Source organism: Diabrotica undecimpunctata, chromosome 10 (genome assembly GCF_040954645.1).
Source record: "Diabrotica undecimpunctata isolate CICGRU chromosome 10, icDiaUnde3, whole genome shotgun sequence".
In the NCBI taxonomy this organism is placed as follows: domain Eukaryota; kingdom Metazoa; phylum Arthropoda; class Insecta; order Coleoptera; family Chrysomelidae; genus Diabrotica; species Diabrotica undecimpunctata.
In genome coordinates, this window is record NC_092812.1 from 58,278,674 (window position 1) to 58,298,859 (window position 20,186).

Genomic DNA, 20,186 nt, shown 5'->3' on the forward strand with positions numbered 1-20,186 from the left:
TCAGAGAGTTTTCAATAATGCTAAGATCTTTAAAATTTTCAGTAGACATTAAATAGACAGAAAACTTTTCTGAAACGGCTGTAATTACTTCTACCACTGGGAAGGAACATAAACCATTACAGATATCTTATGACGCTCAATCAGGGCAAAGTCCCTGTCACAGAGTAAAAAGCTGTGTCCTGTTATCAAGAATTTCTGTTCCACATTAGTGAAAAATGTATTTACAACAAAATGTTGCATAAGAGCTACGATTTTCCAGTTATGATTCTGACCTGTACAAAGATATTCACTATAGAACTAGAATCTTCAAATGCCATAAACTTTCTAGATTTGTCCATTACTAGACTTAACGACAAGTTCAACTTTGGTATCTACCTCAAACCGATCATGTCATCTAATAACCCTCTATCTCACAAATTTTCCACTTTCAGAAGTTTAATTCACAGATACCATTCCTTTGCCTGCACATGAGTACATCAAGAATTAAACATAATCAAACAAATTGCAATCAATAGTGGGTATGACTCCAGTATCATCCAGAGACGAATCCGAAAATGAGAAGTCCAACTTCTTCACCACGCTGCCGTTCTTCCTAACTCATCAATTTCTCCCATGGACGTATAAACACACGTCCATGATTTCTCCCACTTACATGTCATTGTAGTTCCATAACTCGATTATCTCTGAAAAATTAAACACTTTGTCGAGCACATCTGAAAACACTAATTGTTTTTAAAGTTAAGAACATTCTAAATAAAATTTTAACTAACACAAAAGATTCTATCCACTATATGAACCGCAGTGAGGTTGTGATGCCACCTACATTGGTAGAATATACCGATCATTATCCACCAGATCGTCAAACATTCTAAACAGAATAACACTTAGCCTTTCCTCATCACCTAAAATATAATATTCACCATCTCAACATCCCAGATGGTGTTACTTTGATACACAATATCCAACATAAAAATATACTACGTTTGGATCTTTATAAAGACCTACAAACTGTCAGATATAAGAGGATTGGCCCAAATTGCATCAATCGTCACTCTTGTTTCAATCGTGTCTTTATATAATTCGTCAAATATTCTCTTAATCTTGTATTACTTCCTTTTTTATCTTTTTACTACTCTTCGTATCTATTATTACTGTATTATCCTAACTAGCTAGCTACCTTCTCCAAAATACCAATTTATATAACCTTAAGACTTTTGTCCATTCGCCTACAACCTTGCTTTTATATCGTTTCATGTTTTCCAGTCTTAGATCAAGTACAACATCTCCCACCTACCTTCAATAATCTTCTACTTCTATGACCATTTCTAATTTCTTTTAATGCTACCTTTCTCACCCTTCACTTTGGTTTTCAAATGACTCCCTTCACCACAATGTTTCAATTCTCTTTCCCCCTTCCTTTTATCTCTGATAGTTTACAAAGGACCCCGGCACTTTTTTATGTAAAAGTGGTTTCAGTTAAATTGGCTGAAATTCTGCATGTAGCTTTAGTCACAAGTTACTGCTGATAACTTTTGATCAACTCTCTGCAAAGTTTCAGCCAATTTAACTGAAACCGCTTTTACATAAGAAAAGTGCCGGGTTTCTTTATAAAAAGTTTAAATATATAACATTATAAATTACGAGTTGTTTACTTTATTACAAGTTTTTTTCAACTATAGTACACAGCCAACCGCTGGGATTTTCCCTTTTGTTAGTCTAATCTTGAATTAAAAATTCTAGACGTCACTAAAAATCAAAGATTTATATTGTGGTTAGATATTTCTCGTCAAAATAGATAGGAAGTAAGTACATTTTGTGTTTAGTGCAAGATATTCTAGTTATCACAGAGTTAACAACAGTTATCTAATAGTACTAACTAAGAAATGTGAATTCATATCGCCGGAACACCGATATTTGTACTTTTATTCAAAGAGTGATGTTCAGCAAGATGATGCTGGTCATTTAATAAACAAAATTACAAGTAAGAAATAAAATGTATTAAGAAAAACACTTAAATAAATTAAAACGGTTTTTATAGGGTAATGCACCTTTTAGGCCTGTAAATGAACGTGAAATACGGCGATACCGTGTAATTTTCCGTGTCACAACCGAATTGCATAAAAATTTGGATTTAGGTTATACTTGCCCTTCACTTCAAAATTCGACTTGTGCCGTTGCGTTGCTTTTTTAAGGATGAAAACTACCCCTATTATAAAAAAATCGTATAATTGTAAACTCAAGCAAATTCTTCTTCTTCGCGTGCCACTCCTAGCGGAGATTGGAAATCATTATGGCCACTGCGACTTTGTTAGCAGCGCGCCTAAAAAGTTCAATCGAACTACACCCGAACCATTCACGTAGATTACGAAGCCACGATATTTTTCTTCTTCCCACACTTCTTTTGCCCTGCATGATATTTCTTAAAAGTTCGTACTTTTCACCTCTCAAGCAAATTGGAATTATTTAATTATATACTGACATTCAATTTAGATTTCTTTACTGTTATAATTTTTTACCACATAGTTTCTACCCTTATAAAAACCACCCCTTGCAAATAAATTAGAATACTAACTATAAATACAATAATTTTTTAATCAAAATGTTATGAATTTATTTTATTTTAACTTAAAAAAACCCTTATTAGTTTGTAAAGATTTGTGAAAGTAAGTCTGTGCCTTAATAGCACATTATGTGTATCTTGCAATGCTCCAGTATACGCGGTCTGATCTCCTAAAATATGTGTTTTTTTTACTCATAACTCGGTTAGCTTTTAAGCTATGAAGTGCTTAAAAAAACATTTTGTAGGTTTTTGAAGGGCAATAAATCATTATCATAATCAAAATCATAAATAAAATCATTTAATTAAATTAATTTTTTAAACCTTTATTTTTGAAAGGGCTTGAACGAGTCACTAATCACGAGTGTATTCAATCTTTGAACAGCCATATCTTAATCTGAACCAATTTTTGTCTTACAGAAAAACAAAAAAAAAATCAAAATGTTCAGAAAAACAAAACCTATATTTTTTTTACTCTTCAATATTTTTCGTATCGCCAATACTTTTTAAGTTATTTTGAAAAAAACGCATTTTTTCAAAATTTCAACAATTTTCGTTTACTTTAAAACCATATTTTTCAAAAATTAGCACTTTGGAACAGGTCAAACTTACATATCACATAAGTAATACATAAATAAATAAATTGTAAGCCAGTTACAATTAATTTCATTTGGGGTGCTAATGGGAGAGGGGGTGATTTTCACGATTTTTTTTTACCAAAAAATTTACCAATTTTTTTGAGCACAACTCGCTTAGGTTTGATGCTAGAAACAAAGAAAAAAACAAAAATAAAGCTTTTTTTCAACACTTTAAAAAAGTTTTGATGAGTTTTTCCCGAAAATTGCTTCATTTTTTGGTTATTTTACGTTGAAATATTCGATTTGGAATTTGAAAAATAAGAACTTACTTTGCATGAGCTACAACTTTGCGTCTACTGGGTCTACATACTTAATAAATTCACCGTTTATTGTCTTTTTTTATAAGTTACATTTTTGCTAAGAATATTTTTTTCGATTAAATACTGACCTTTTGAGTTATTTCTTAAAAACTGTCTGAAAACGTGTTTTTTTTTTGAAAAATGAACATTTTCACTCGCAAATATCTCAAAAAGTATTGACTTAGTGAACGAGTTTTTGAACGTATGTTTTTTCACCCCCGAGAAGTGGTGGCTTTCACCCCTCAATTAAAAGCTACCCTGGGCTCGAATCCAAAAGTGGAGTAGAGAGTAAGAGGAACTTGAATCCAAATTTTCAATCAAATTCGTCGTGACGGGAAAATTACACTCCAAATCGGTCATTTACTGACGTATTTCCGTTCCCAATCGCCACACATTTCTATTATCGCAGTCTTCTTCGCTAAGATTTCTGTCATGCCCTTCATCCATGTTGTTGCTGGTCTTCCTCGGTTTAGTTTCTCCGTGGAGATCCAGTCTAATATTTTTTTCGGGATTTCTTCCTTTAGCTGGAAATGTTCCAGTTTTGAGGCGCCGGAAACCCGCTTTTCACCCTCTATTGTCTGCTACATAACGTACATACATTTCCAGCCATATACCCAGTGGTTTCGCGACACAAAAGTTGTGTCTTCATTCGTTAGAGAGCAGTAAGCATTTCTCAGAGTTTTCTTACGCTCTGGGCTTCGGCAACCCATTGTGCCTCCAAGACTTTTTCATCATCATCATTATTGGTGCTACAGCCCTATAAAAGAGCCTCGACCTTCCCAAGTCTATTACGCCAGTCAGTTCTATCCATTGCCAACTGTTGCCAGTTTGCTGCGCCTATTTGTCTACCATCCTCATCTACACCATCCCTCCATCTGAGTTTTGGTCTACCCCTTTTTCTACTTCCCACAGGTTGTGACATAAGGATTCTTCTAGGAGGGTTGTTCTGCTGTGATCTTGCCAGATGTCCTGCCCATCTTAGTCTTCCTATTTTTATAAAGGATACTACGTCCTTACCACCAAACATATGTTTATATCTGTGATATATCTCGTAGTTGTACCTCCTTCTCCAAACACCATTTTCACAGATGCCACCAAATATTCTTCTCAGGATCCTTCGTTCAAATATAAGCAGGAGATTTTCATCTGCCTTGGAAATGGTCCATGCCTCCGACCCATATGTCAACACTGGTTGTATAAGGGTTTTGTATATGGTTATTTTTGTTTTTTGGCTTAAGTTTCTGCTTCTCATATGTCTACTCAGTCCAAAATAGTATTTGTTTGCTAGGATTATTCTTCGCTTGATTTCTTCCGTCATGACGTTCTCCTTGGTGATCAGGGAGCCTAAGTATGTGAATTTGTCCACCACTTCAAAGGTAGAATTATCAACCGTGAATTGGTGGCCGATGTTTCTGGCTCTATTGTTGGGTGTTGATGCCATTAACTTAGTTTTATTTTCATTTACTTGCAGGCCCATATTTTTTGAGGCGTGTGACAAGGTGGTATACATTTCTTCTAGCTTGCGTGTTGTGCGGGCAACTAGATCAACATCATCTGCATATGCCAAAATTTGGGATGATTTATTAAAAATGTTTCCTCTGCTGTCTATTTGGGCATCCCTGACCGCCTTTTCCAAAGCTATGTTGAAAAGGAGACACGCCAGCGCATCTCCCTGTCGCAGCCCAACATGCGTTTCAAATGCCTGTGATTGTTCGCCCTGTATTTGGACTTTGCAAATAATTTTACGCATTGTAGCCTTAACCAATCTTATCAGTTTATCGGGGATGTGGAATTCATCCATGGCTTCATACAATTTATTTCTTAGGACACTATCATAGGCCGATTTAAAATCTACGAAAAGATGGTATGTGTCGATATTAAATTCATTGGTTTTTTCCAGTATTTGCCTTAGCACAAAGATCTGGTCTGTTGTTGATCGACCAGGCCTAAAACCACTTTGATATTCACCAAGAAGCTCCTCTGAATATTCACTCAGGCGACCATATAAAATACTCGAAAATATTTTGTATGCTGTATTAAGGAGGGTTATTCCCCTATAGTTTCTACATTCTAATTCATCGCCCTTTTTGTGTAGCGGGCAAACGATCCCAATACACCACTCTTCTGGGATTTGTTCCTCATTCCAGGCTCTCAGTATGATTTTATATATATGATTAGTCAGAGTAGCACCTCCACATTTAAGTTCCGCGGGTATACCATCACTTCCTGTAGATTTATTATTTTTTTTTCCAAGACTTTTTACCAGCTTTAAAACCACCTTCAGAAGAAAATACTGCAGTAATTTAAAATGATGAATATTCTTTATTTGATCAATTAAATCATACTGTTCACGTAGATGGTATAACTATTCTACTAAATTTTGAAATTTAATGTTACCTTTTAAAATTGAAATTTTTTAAATTCTTGCACAACGAAAGCTAAACTATATAGAAGTTTGCCAATTTTTTACATATAAAAGAGCACTCCACTTATCCAACGTAATTTGTTTATAAGAAAATTAAAGCATCTTTGGGATTTAGGTTTCTCTATTCGAGTTACATCTGATAAAAAAAAAATAAAGAAAAAGAAAATTGATCCATTGAAAGCAAAGAAAATACATTTTTTATGTATAACGATTTTGAACTTTGAAATTCTTCTTCAACATAGTTTTTTTGGAAAGATATGATTCTAGAAAAGTCACTTGAATATAACATAGATACTGTTACGTAAAAATATGAGTCATAGTTTTAACCTTTAAAACATGTTTTTAATCTAATATGTTGTAGAGTTTACGAGAGGCCTCGATTTACCTGAGCGACCTTCCAGAACCGATATGAGGGAAATCCAGTTTGCCTTTACCGTTTCGCCATCGAAGGTTTTAGACTATTCGAGATAACGGCACTGGTATATAATAACGGAACTTTATTTGGAAGGGACAGTTAATAAAGAAGATTCGCGCTCGCGATATTATTATTGTTACGCTCGCCTACTAATAAATTATTGTATATTTAGTGATAAATAAACTTATATAAATTATCGTGCCTTTTAATAAATTAAAGTAGGAACAATATAATAAATTAGTAAAGACATTATAAATTAAAGACATAACAATTAATAAATTCCTAACAGTGGTGCAGAAGTGTGATATAAAATAAATTGTGAAAATGGCTACGATTTATGAGCTGACAGTGACTAATTTAAGAAGACATCTTGAAGACAGAGAATTAGCTTCTACCGGAAAAAAGGCTGAGTTAGTCCAACGACTAAAGAACGCTTTGCTAGAAGAAGGACTAGATCCAGAGACTTATATATTTGAAGATGCTGTCCTCTCGTCGATTTCGAAAGTTTCTGGTGACATCGCATCATTAGAGAACAAAGTTTCTGACGATATTTCGAAAGTTTCTTCTGATGTAGCCAAAGTTTCTGGTGACATCGCGTCATTAGAAAACAAAGTTTCTAACGAGATTTCGTCCCTGGAAAGCAAAGTTTCTGCTAACATCTCTTCGGAAATCTCTAAAGTCACTTCTGAGATGTCTGCCCTCGACGATAGAATATCTTCGTTAAAAAACCAAGTTGCTGCCGATATGTCGGCCTTCGAAGAAAAGATGAAAGAGATGGAAAAGAAGCTGGAGGAAACAGGGACAGCAGAGAGAGGAAACAATCCAATTACAGCAGAGATAAAAGAAGACGAGACGAAATGTAAGTTGGAAACACGGCCGAAATTTGAAGGAAGTGGAAGTTCTGTGCATCTCAAAGTCCCAACTTTCGACGGAAAATCGTCATGGAACAACTACATGAAACAGTTCGAATCAGCTGCAAGAGCGAATGGATGGTCTGAAAAAGAAAAGGCTGTAAACCTGACTATCGCTCTTCGAGGAGATGCCTTAGATGTGCTTCAGACCATAGCCGTAGAGGAGACCGATGATTTCGAACAACTGAAGAAGAGGTTAAATATGCGATATGGCCACGAACATTTGGAGCATGTATATCAGTCGCAGCTTAAAAATCGTAGACAGAAGAAAGATGAGGCTCTTCAAGAATATGAAGTAGATATTGCCAGATTAGTACGATATGCTTATCCAACAGCTCCCGAAGACATGATGGAAAAGTTGGCCGTTCAAACGTTTATTGATGGTCTTCGTGATCATGAAATGCAGAGAACACTACGATTAGCTCGTCACAAGACGCTGGTTGATGTCTTATCCGCCGCCCTCGAATATGAGTCAGCTACGCAGGCCTCTGGCGGTTACAGTAAAGTTAGGACTGTAAAAGAGGAAGAAGATGAAGATAAACTTGACCAGCTCGTTAATATGATAAAAAGCATGACATACAAGAAAACGAAGACCATCAGATGCTGGAATTGTGGCGAAATAGGACACGTACGAAGCTCCTGTAAGCACCCTAGGTACGACGCAAATCAAGAAACTCACCATCAGGAAAACTAGAACGGGTCAGCCTTAGGGGGGCAGCTTCGACCCAGAACTTTTCCAAAGACCCTCTCATACTAATAGCTTCTTTGAAATGTCGTGAAGATAGTGTATATGTAGATGGAGACATAAATGGTAAAAAGCATACGTTGTTGGTGGATACCGGAGCGACCAGAACCATTATACGCCCGACAGTTATAAACAGCCGAAAGAAACTGTTACCAACGAGGTTACGACTTCGGACCGCTACAGGTGAAAATGCCAACATTCATGGAGAAATCCAGGTACAATTGGGAATTGGGGCAGAAAAGTTTGTCCATACTGTTATAGTTGCTGACATCGAAGAGGATGTTATATTAGGAATGGACGTAATGAATATGCATGGATTCCAATTGGATTTTAAGAATAAGGTAATCAAAGTTGGCAACGAGGAGGTATTTCTCCATCCACATAATGACAACACTGTGCAAGCAGCCATTACAGAAGATACAGTCGTGCCTGCGAGAAGCGAAACGATCATAGTAGCGCGACTACAGGGAATTGTAGACGAAGGGAGACCTGTTATGATGGAGCCTTGGAACCACGACGATGAGGTTGGCCGTGGAATCATAATTGGAAAGGAATTGGTGATTTCGGCTAAAGAAATTCCTGTGAGACTTATCAATGTCAACGACTACCCAGTGACCATAAAGAAAGAGACAAAAGTAGGAACTTGTGTACCTGTGACATCCATAATTCGTCAGGCGACAACATCTGATAATTCCAACGACAAATTCGACCAAATGGTTGCAGTTGCAGGACAGTCTCTAAATCAGATGGAGAAAAGGAAATTAAGGGAATTTCTTCGGCAGTATCGTGATATTTTCGTACCGAAAGGAGGAAAGACGGGAAGAACTACCGTTGTTAAGCATAAAATTGATACTGGTAATGCTAAGCCAATTCGTCAAACAGCTCGACGATTACCACAGGCGAAGAGAGAGGAAGCTGAAACGATTGTTCAGGAAATGAAGAAAGACGGGGTGATAGAACCTTCTACGAGTCCATGGGTCTCTCCGGTGGTCCTGGTTAAGAAGAAAGACGGAACGACGAGGTTCTGTGTGGATTACCGTTTGTTGAACAACGTTACCAAGAAAGATAGTTATCCTCTGCCTCGGATCGATGACACATTGGACACATTGGCTGGAAGTAAATTGTTTTCTACTTTGGATTTGAAGTCTGGATACTGGCAGGTAGAAATGGACCCAGTAGATAAAGAAAAGACAGCCTTCACCACAGGATCTGGATTGTGGCAATTCAACGTTATGCCATTTGGACTCTGTAATGCTCCTGCGACATTTGAGAGGCTTATGGAAAATGTGTTGAGAGGGTTATCTTGGAAAACATGCCTGGTTTATTTAGATGACATAATCGTCTTGGGGGAGACATTCGAAGATCATTTGAGGAATTTAGAAAACGTTTTTAATCGACTTAAAGCTGCCCAATTGATGCTAAACCCCAAGAAGTGCCAGCTATTTCAAGGTAAAGTCAATTATCTGGGTCATATAGTCAGTAAAGAAGGAGTGGCCGTGGATAAGGGAAAAATCGATTCCATTAAGGAATGGCCAAAACCAACTGACAAACATCAAGTGAGAAGTTTTCTTGGACTATGTACTTACTACCGGAGGTTTATTAAGAAGTTTGCAGATATCGCTAAGCCATTAACGCGACTTACAGAGGAAGCAAGAGAATACCGCTGGGATATAGACTGCCAAAATGCCTTTGAAACGTTGAAAAAGCATTTAATAACAGCACCAATTTTAGGGTATCCACTGCCAGAAGGAGAGTTCATCTTAGATACGGATGCAAGTAATGTGGGAATTGGAGGAGTGCTGTCTCAGATTCAAGGAGGACAGGAACGAGTCCTCGGATATTTTAGTAAAGTTCTTTCAAAACCTGAGCGGAATTATTGCGTCACGAGAAGAGAACTTCTAGCAGTAGTTAAATCAGTAGAGCACTTCTATCAATACCTCTATGGCAGAAAGTTTCTAATCCGAACCGACCATGCCGCCCTTAAGTGGTTGATGCAGTTCAAGAATCCAGAGGGTCAGATAGCCAGGTGGATCGAACGACTCCAAGAATACGATTTTAAGATTGAGCACCGGGCCGGAGTTAGCCACAGAAACGCTGATTCTCTTTCCAGAAGGCCATGCCCAGCAGAGTGTTCCCACTGCAACAAAACGGAATCCAAGGAAGCAGCAGTGCTAAGAACGACGATTGTCAACGACGACTGGACGCCTACTAAAATCAGGGAAGAACAAGAGAGAGATCCAGTTATACAGAAAATCCGAAAATGGAAAGAGGAAAACCGTCGACCACCTTGGCAGGAAATATCAAACCTATGCTCAGTAGTTAAGACGTATTGGGCCCAGTGGGACTCATTTATCATCGAAGATGGCTTGCTCAAACGAGTCCTGGAAAATGATGACGGTTCAGAGAAGAGAAGACAGTTGGTGATCCCAAAGAGCAGAATAGCCGAAGTACTTCGTCAGTTACACGACAGTCCATCGGGAGGGCATTTTGGTGTAAGAAAAACCCTTCAGCGAATTCGGGAACGGTTTTATTGGATGAACAGTTCCGACGACGTAAAAGACTGGTGTAAGAAATGTACTATTTGTGCTACGAGTAACGGGCCTCACCGAAAAAGGAGAGCTCCTATGAGACAATATAATGTTGGAAGCCCGTTTGAAAGAATAGCTTTGGACATCGCTGGGCCATTTCCAGAAAGTGAAAATGGAGGCAAGTACATGCTGGTAGTAATGGATTACTTTACTAAGTGGGTCGAGATTTACGCACTTCCCGACCAGAAGGCCGCCACCGTTGCAGATAAGTTGATCCAAGAATATATCAGCCGATTTGGAGTGCCTTTGGAGATACATAGTGACCAAGGCAGGAACTTCGAAAGCGATCTATTCCAAGGAATATGTGATAGACTAGGCATGAAGAAAACAAGAACTACCGCGTATCATCCGCAATCGGATGGTATGGTAGAACGAATGAATAGGACAGTTGGCAAGTATTTGACAAAGATGGTGTCCGATCATCAGCGAGACTGGGACCAATACCTTCCGTTCTTCACAATGGCCTACAGATCTGCTGTTAACGAATCAACAGGCCAGACACCAGCCAAAGTCCTATTCGGACGCGAAATGCGACTACCTTGTGATCTCGAGTTTGGATGTAAACCTGGAGAAGATGTAGCAGGTGAAGATTATGTGATCGAATTACGAAGAAGAATGGACGATGTACATGAGTTGGTCCGTTCCCACCTTCAGATCGCTAGCGACAGAATGAAGAAACGGTACGATACACAAGCCGAAAAGGGTTGCTTTAAGAAGAACGACAAAGTATGGCTGTATAATCCCAAGAAGCGAAAAGGTTGTTCTCCCAAATTGCAGCAGTTTTGGGAAGGTCCATACCTCATTATGGAGAAGATCAACGATGTCATCTACCGAATAAGCAAGATTCCGAGGGGAAAGCCGATGATAGTACACCATAACCGGTTGGCGTCTTTCGAAGGTGACCACAACGTAGATGAAGAAGTGGAAGTAAACCAAATCCACGATGTGTCTGACCTCACGTTTGAGGAATTCATGGGTGCCTATGGAGGTACCGGTAAAGCGAGACATGGTGTTACCACTGAAGAAAAGCAAGATCTACTCGAGCTCCCCGATGACTACTCGCTGGCCCTTACCATCCCGGCCAGTATCAAAGACGCACCAGGGTTGGCATCCGTCTTTCGAAGGAAGTTTGGTCGAGTTGCAGAACTTCAATGCCAAGTGCCAGCTCCCGGTAAAACCTTGAAACTCCAAGATGCATCACGTTACCTTTTCTACCTGGTAACAAAAGACACTGCCCGTGACCAACCTACCTACCGAGATGTATGGGAAGCCTTACTTCAATTGAGAGGGCACGTACTAGAGTCCGACGTGCAAAAGTTAGCCATGCCAAAGTTGGAGTGCCGCCAATTAGATTGGAGGGTTATCCGAAATATGGTGGAGGAGATCTTTAAAGACACCGAAGTCCAGGTGTTAGTCTGTTGCAATCCGCATAGTTACTGGTGCGGAGAGAAAACCGTCCCTTGTCATTTTTATACAACTGGAAGTTGTAAAAGAGGGTCCAGTTGCCGATACCAGCATACCGTTCCAGTTCTAGTCCCAACAAGGTTCCAGGAGGAACCATCTTTTGAGAGGGGGGCAATGTTACGTAAAAATATGAGTCATAGTTTTAACCTTTAAAACATGTTTTTAATCTAATATGTTGTAGAGTTTACGAGAGGCCTCGATTTACCTGAGCGACCTTCCAGAACCGATATGAGGGAAATCCAGTTTGCCTTTACCGTTTCGCCATCGAAGGTTTTAGACTATTCGAGATAACGGCACTGGTATATAATAACGGAACTTTATTTGGAAGGGACAGTTAATAAAGAAGATTCGCGCTCGCGATATTATTATTGTTACGCTCGCCTACTAATAAATTATTGTATATTTAGTGATAAATAAACTTATATAAATTATCGTGCCTTTTAATAAATTAAAGTAGGAACAATATAATAAATTAGTAAAGACATTATAAATTAAAGACATAACAATTAATAAATTCCTAACAATACATACCATCTCTTCATTGACTTCAAAGCAGCCTATGACAGTGTGAAAAGAACTGCATTATATAATGCAATGATAGACTCTGGGATCCCACCGAAGTTAGTTAAGTTGACCCAACTAACAATGCAAAACGTAAGCTCATGCACTAGAATTGAAGGAGAAAACTATACGTTCTTTGACATTAATAATGGTCTAAGACCGGGGGACGCGGTGGCCTGTCTCCTCTTTAATATTGCGTTGGAAAAGGCAATTAGACAATTAAATATTAGAATGAATGGAACTATTTTTAATAGATCTACGCAAATTTTCGCATTCGCTGACGATATAGTTATAGTAGGCAGAAGTATGAGAGACATGGTGCAGTGTTTTACAAGGCTTGCGGACGCAGCAAGTGAATTAGGACTTGTGGTAAACGAGGAAAAATCAAATATATGTTGGTTCAACAGAGATTCAACAGAGAATTCAAATTAACAACCATAGCTTTGAGCAAGTCAAAGAATTTACATATCTTGGATCGCTAGTAAACGCAACAAACACGACAAGCGACGAAATAAAAAGACGCATAGCAATAGCAAACAGAACTGTTCACGGCCTCCAGAAACATTTAAAAAATAAAAATATAAAACGTGCACTAAAGCTTAATATATATAGGACCTTAATAAGATCAGTTTTGATATATGGGGCTGAAACGTGGATCTTATCTCAAAATGATAAAAGACTTCTTGGTATTTTTGAGAGAAAAATTCTTAGAAATATTTTTGGGGCCGTAAATGAAAATGGGCTATGGCGTCGAAGATACAACTTTGAACTGTATCAGTTATACACCGATCCAGAGATTGTGAAATTCATTAAAGTGCAGAGACGTAGATGGGCTGGACACATTGCTAGGATGTCAGATCACGAATACACGAAGAAATTCATCACCATCATCATCTTGGTGCTACAGCCCTTAGAGGGCCTCGACCTTCTCAAGCTTTCTACGCCATTCTATTCTGTCCCTCGCTTGCATTTTCCAGTTGCCGACTCCGATCTTCTCGGCATCTTGTGTTACCCCGTCCATCCACCTCAGCTTTGGTCTACCCCGTCTTCTCATTCCCACGGATTGCGCTGTTAGAATCTTTTTTATTATGAAGACACGAAGAAATTAACATTTTCAAAACCAGAGGGCACAAGAAGCAGAGGACAACCACGAAGGACATGGATTGATGATGTGGAAGAAGACCTACAGATTCTAAGTAGGGAGGGAAGTTATCAGGAATCGGCAGGAGTGGCGACTTCTTTGTGAGCAGGCCAAGATCCACAACGGATTGTCGAGCCACTTATGATGATGAACGAAATGAATTTGATGAATTTTAACGAAAGAGCTCCGAAAGAGAAAGTAAGGGTTTAAAGATTACCATCTAATAGCGTTCAACTTTGACAGGTTGTATCTCACGAACCACTTCCTCGTAATTTAACTTTCTTCAACTAATGTTTTTAAAAGAAGTGTCTTGTCAAGACTGCTCTAACGCCGGTTTCAAGATTTAATTTAAACGAATAGTTGTTTTCAATTAAAAAAAAAATCTTGAGGCCGCCCAAATAATTCAATTCTATAAAGTGCATTGGATAGGTGGAGTACTATTTTGTATGTAAAAAAAATTACAAACTTCTACATGGTTTAGTTTTTGTTGTGTAAGATTTAAAAAAAATTAATTTTTATACAAAAATTTGATTGAAAAATTATTATACGAAATCTATTGAATTGATTTTAATGAAATTTGGTTAACTGTTTTATTATAATATCAAAAGTTTCTAGGCGAATTATGAAGGTGCTAAGTGCAATCTAAGTAGTTGAAAAATATTGAATAAAAAAAGATTTGCTGTCCCCATAAGGGTAATAAATTTAATCATTTAAGCCAGGCGTATCTTTAATAATTTTTAATATTTTAATTTTGTTAATATTCCTGACCTATTTGAGAGAGAGGGAAAGTATTATAAAGTATTATGAAGCTATCAAACAAATTTTCTGCAAAGATCAGAATGCACAATGTTTCACAAGTAAATACATGTTTATGGAAATACCACTGAATCACAATTCACTTTTAAAGTTGCTAATAATTTTACATATGCCTCTTAAAAAAGATAAGAAGGAAAAATCAAGTTTACATTTTTTTAAACTACTTCATATAGACATACCTTAGATATAAAGTAAGTAATAAAATATTTCACCGGTAAGTAATTTGTGATTCATTAAATAATATTTGCGTTTTAAATCGTTCAGAAATGGAATTAGACAAGCCGTAAAGCTCGGGTTCGTTCTGAAAAATATTCTAATGAGATTTTTTTGCATAATCACTTTCATGAGAGTAGGCCCCAAAATAAGGTAGCCCGGGCGAAAAGTTGTTCAAATTTTTTAAACAAATATTTTTTTTATTACATCCTTTATTTATTGTAATCTGTTTATACAAATAAAAAAAAACAATAATCAATAAGTTTATCACGTAATTAACACAGGGGAGATCCGTCCAGTGACAAAAATCCTTTGAGAAAAATTTCTAATTTTGCAAAGACATATACTAACATTAAAAAGTCTTCTTCTTCTTCTTCTAATGGCGCTACAATCCTTTGTGGGTCTTGGCCTGCTTAACAATGTTCTTCCATTCTGCCCTGCCGGATACTTTCCATCGCCACTGCCTGATGTTCATGGTTTTAAACTACTCTACGTCGTCTTTCCATTTTTTACGGGGCCTTCCTCTTGTTCTGTTTCCTTGGGGCTTCCATCTCTGGACTACTTTTACAGCTCGATTATCTGGCATTCTTTCTAGGTGACCAAGCCAGTTTAGTCTCTGTGACTTTACAAATCTAACAATATCTGCGCTCTGCATTAGTTCATCCAGCTCGTGGTTCATTTTAATTCAGCACGAACCATCGCTGCATTGGGTTGGTCCAAATATCTTCCTTAATATTTTGCGCTTAAATATTCTCAGTTGATTTTCATCAGTGGTTGAGAGGGTCCACGTTTCACATCCATATGTGACCACTGGTCTAATTACTGCTTTGTAGATTCTAAGCTTAGACTCACGATTCAGTGACTTACTTTTCATTAAGTCTTTGTATGCATAAAAGCACTTATTACCGCTAAGAATCCGTGCTTGTATTTCTTGACTGATGTTGTTGTTGTCATTTATTATTGAGCCTAGGTAGGGAAAAGTGGAGTCATATTTGTAGGTATGGTTGTCTACCTTCAGATTCTCATGTTAATTCGATTTTGTGCACTCCATAAATTTTGTTTTGCTTTCATTTTTATATAGACTAAACGTAGCAGCTTCTCGTTTCAGTTCTATAACTTTTTCGCTTAATACCCTTTTGTTGCGGTTTATTATGGCAACATCATCCGCATATGCGCATATTTGCATTGATCTTGTATTAATACAGCCGTTTATATCCAGTTTTCTAACAACAGCTTCTAAAGTTAGATTAAAAAGTGTTGTTGATAAGGCATCACCTTGTGTAACTCCATTTTCAATATTAAAGGCCTGCGTCATATCTCCATCTATTCTCACCATAGCTTTGGAACCCTCCAAAGTCATTCGTATAACTTTAACCAACTTATTGGGTATTCCTAACATAGATAGTTGCTTTAACATCTTTTGTCGATCTACTCCGTCAAACGTTTGAAATCGATATACAAGTTGTAAAATAGGTATGTTATATTCAACACATTTTCCATGTATACCTCTTAACATATGTATTTGGTCTATAGTTGACCTCTTTGTTCTGAAGCCACATTGGTATTCACCAATCATCTCCTCCGAAAACGATTCCAGGCGGCTGTATATAATTCCTGATAATATTTTGTAGACGACATTTAAAACTGTTATGCCCCTATAATTTTTGCAGAGTCGTTTGTCTCCCCCTTTGTACATAGGAAGTATGATTCCTACTTTCCAATCTTCTGGGATGTCTTCTAGTGTCCATATGCGGTCGATTAGTTTATGGATACACCTCCATAGCGCATGTCCACCATTCTTTATCAGTTCTGCAGTTATTCCATCTGTGCCAGGTGCTTTGTTGTTTTTTAGATGTTTTATGACGTTCATCGTTTCTTCCAATGTTGGTTGCTCAACTAGTTGTTCTGCTGTGTGGTGAATTATTTCTTCATCTTCGTTTTGTTTTTTTTTTCTGGGTTTAACAGCTCTTGAAAATGCTCCTTCCAGCTTTTCATTATTTCCTTTTTCTCGCTGATAATTGCCCCATTTTTGTACTTGCAAACTGTTGATCTTGTCATGTATCCTTGGGTATATTGCTTTGTTTGCTTGTAAAATTTTCTAGTCTCTCTTCTGTTATAATCTGTAATTTGTCATATTTTTCTATTCAACATTTCTCTCTTTTTCCTTCTACATATTTTCTTTGCATCTTTTCTGAGTTCTTCATATGCACTTCTATTCAATCGGGAATCCCTTTGTAGACATTTCTGTCTAGCTATATTTTTGCTATTTATTACTTGTTGGCAATCTTGGTCAAACTATTCCTCGTTTCTTTTGTTTGAGGTTTCACCTAATGTTTCTTTTGCCATATTTGTAATTATCGTTTGGATGACATTCCATTCTGCTTCAATGTTGTTTTGTTCTCCTCTTTCCTTTAATATTACTTTTATTTTCTGCTGGTACTCATTCTTTTTATAATTTTTAAACATATATTATGTTCCATTTTCTTTGTTTTGCGCCTTTCTCTTTTCTTACCATTGATATTCTTTGTTTTATCTTCGATATAACCAAGAAATAGTCCGAATCGCAATTTGTGCCTCTATAACTTCTAACATCCGTTACGGAGGTTGCCCACCGCTTAGATATTAATATGTGATCAATTTGATTAAATTTATTAGTACCAGGTATCATCCAGGTTCCTTTATGAATATTTTTATGAGTGAAACACGTACTAACAACTCTTAGTTTGTTTGCCATTGCTAACTGTGCCACATTTATACCGTTGTTTCTGGTAATATCATGTAAACTATGCTTACCAAAGGATTCTGCATATATTGGCTATTTTCCCAACTTCGTTCATATCACCCAAGACTATAACTGCATCTCTTTTATGTGCATTTTCACATTTTACTTGTAGTTGGTCATAGAATTGATCGGTTACTAGTTCATCTGCTGCTTCTGTTGGGGCATGGATATTAATAATTGTAATATTATGAAATTTTCCTCTTAGACGTATTTTGCATATTCTTTCATTAACTGGAGTGAAACCCAATACTGACCTGCGGCATTTATGGTTTACCATAAAACCCACTGCAAAGTCTCCTTATCTTTCTGCTCCACAGTAGCACATACTGTATTCTTTTTATTTATGCAACCATGCCCTTTAAATCTGATTTCTTGGAGGGCTGCTATGTCTACTTCGTACATCAATAGTTCCTGTGCAATACTTTGCATTTTGCCTGCCTGCAGCATGGTTTGGACATTCCAGGTTCCCAGTCGCAAATCCATCATTAAGTTCTTATTCCGTAGCATTGGTCATTGTCCGTTGGTCCGTCCGGTTAGTTCATTGTTCGTAGCATTCGTGATAGCTGAGTTTAAGGTGAACAGGTTATCGGCCTATTGCACCCGAGTCCAGTGCCAGGGCTGCTGGCTATAGCTTCTGAACAAGCTATGCTTTCTCCCTTCCTCGTCCGCCCTGACCCTACCTTCCATTGGGGTTGGTTACCCAATCTCCAATAGGGTTGCTCAGGTTTACCGGGGTTCACCCGTGTGATCAAGATCACAGTTCTTGGAGGTGAGGATAGGAATTGAGTAGGAGAGGCTATAGGTGTTAGAGATCCTTTATTTATTGTAATCTGTTTATACAAATAAAAAAAACAATAATCAATAAGTTTATCACGTAATTAACTCAGGGGAGATCCGTCCAGTGAAAAAAATCCTTTGCAAAGACATATACCAACATACCTATTAAAAAGTAGCAATAATTAAAACACACACAGTTAGGTATAAAATGATAGAGTATACGTTCGTATATTTACAGTTATAGAAAGGTCTAAGGGATCAGGGCGTTTTAGTCTTCCTCTTCTCGTTCTCTTAAGTAGGTATTGGGCAAGCGTATTTGGATGGTTCAGTAGTCTATTTTTGTAAATGCCACTGAGTGAGACAACGGTGTCTTTAATGTTTTGGATCTGAAGGTCTCGATGTATAACATAATTGGGCACATACCACGGTGCATTGGTAATATGTCTCAAAACTTTAGATTGGAAACGCTGAAGTTTCAGTAAGTGAGAATTAGATGCTGTACCCCATATATGTATACCGTAAGTCCAAACTAGCTTTAGAATACATTTATACAGTAATAGTTTATTATGTAGACTTAACTTGGATTTTTGGTTCATGGACCAATACATTTTCCTGTATATTAATCCTAAAGTGTCAAAATATACTCCCAAGTATCTAACATCACTTTTTTGGTATTGTTTATACGCACAGATGGTACACTCTCCCTGCGTCAAGTAAATGTTATATGTTCTGATTTGCTGCCATTTACTTTAACTCACCACAGTTTTAACCATTTCTCTAGATCATTTAAATGAATTTGTAAATTTTGACAGGCTGTAACAGGAACCGAGCAAGAAGCCATTATCACAGTATCGTCTGCATATATAGCAATTGTGCTGTTTACTCTTGTGGGAATATCTGCCGTGTAGAGTAAGTATAAAATTGGTCCCAATATACTACACTGAGGTACTCCCGATAGAATTGGAGATATGTTTGATACTGCTTCATTGTATCTGACCTAGAAGTATCGATTGGTAAGATAGGATCTCAGAAGTGCATACAGAGAATGAGGAAAGTGAGTTTTTATTTTAGATAGCAGCCCCTCATGCCATGCTTGTGAGACATCCAAAAAGGCTGCAGTGCTATTTCTTTTCAATAGCATCTCTTGATATTTTGTCAACCCTATGTACCTCCTCAATCGTTCCATGTTGTTGCCTGGATCCAAAGTGATAATCCGGTATTAACTTTTGAATGTCGATTATAGAATTCATTCTTTGAACGAGCATCCTTTCAAATATCTTAGAGATAATGGGAAGCAAACTGATTGGACGATACGCTGATAGTTCGTGTGGATCTTTATTTGGTTTCGGTATTAGAATAATTTGTGCCAATTGCCATTGAAACGGAAAATAGCCCAACTTTAGTATAGCGTTAAATATGTACATAAATAACCGAAATCTTTCTTCGGGTAAATTTTTGCAGATTTTTCCCTATATTAAATCATACCCTAAAGCTTTTTTAATATTGGGATGTTTAACTAAATCTTTAATTACGTTCATTTTGATATTTTCTATAGGAGGTGACATCTGGTAGGGTGCATCTAAGTTCTTGTGAATGAATTCTTCTTCTTCCATTTAGATAGTTCTGGAGTAAGATTGAAAAATTTGGCTGAGATGATTAGCGAATGCTTGTGCTTTATCTTCATCGACCTTGACCCAATCACCATCGTCATTTCTAATGGGACCATCATGCTTAATCTGATGTTTAAGTTTCTTAGAGAGTTTCCAAATAGAGTAATTTGTGTCATCTGTCGCAATAAGACTTTCAAGAAATTAATTTATGCCTTGATCTTTGTATTTGTGTAGTTCTCTTTTA

At 37.3% G+C, this 20,186-nt stretch overlaps 1 protein-coding gene across 4 annotated transcripts in view; it reads left to right on the plus strand.

The window, feature by feature from the left end:
- LOC140451799 (alpha-1,6-mannosyl-glycoprotein 2-beta-N-acetylglucosaminyltransferase-like) overlaps positions 1 to 20,186 on the plus strand; it is a 59,804-nt gene that overhangs the window by 24,602 nt on the left and 15,016 nt on the right. The window contains exon 1 of one of the 4 annotated variants that reach the window (XM_072545661.1): positions 1,836 to 1,981. The exons of the other annotated variants lie outside the window; for them this stretch is intronic. The gene's annotated coding sequence lies outside the window, so the exon portion shown is untranslated. Of the gene's footprint in view, positions 1 to 1,835; positions 1,982 to 20,186 lie in introns of those variants that run through there. 4 annotated transcript variants of the gene reach the window in all.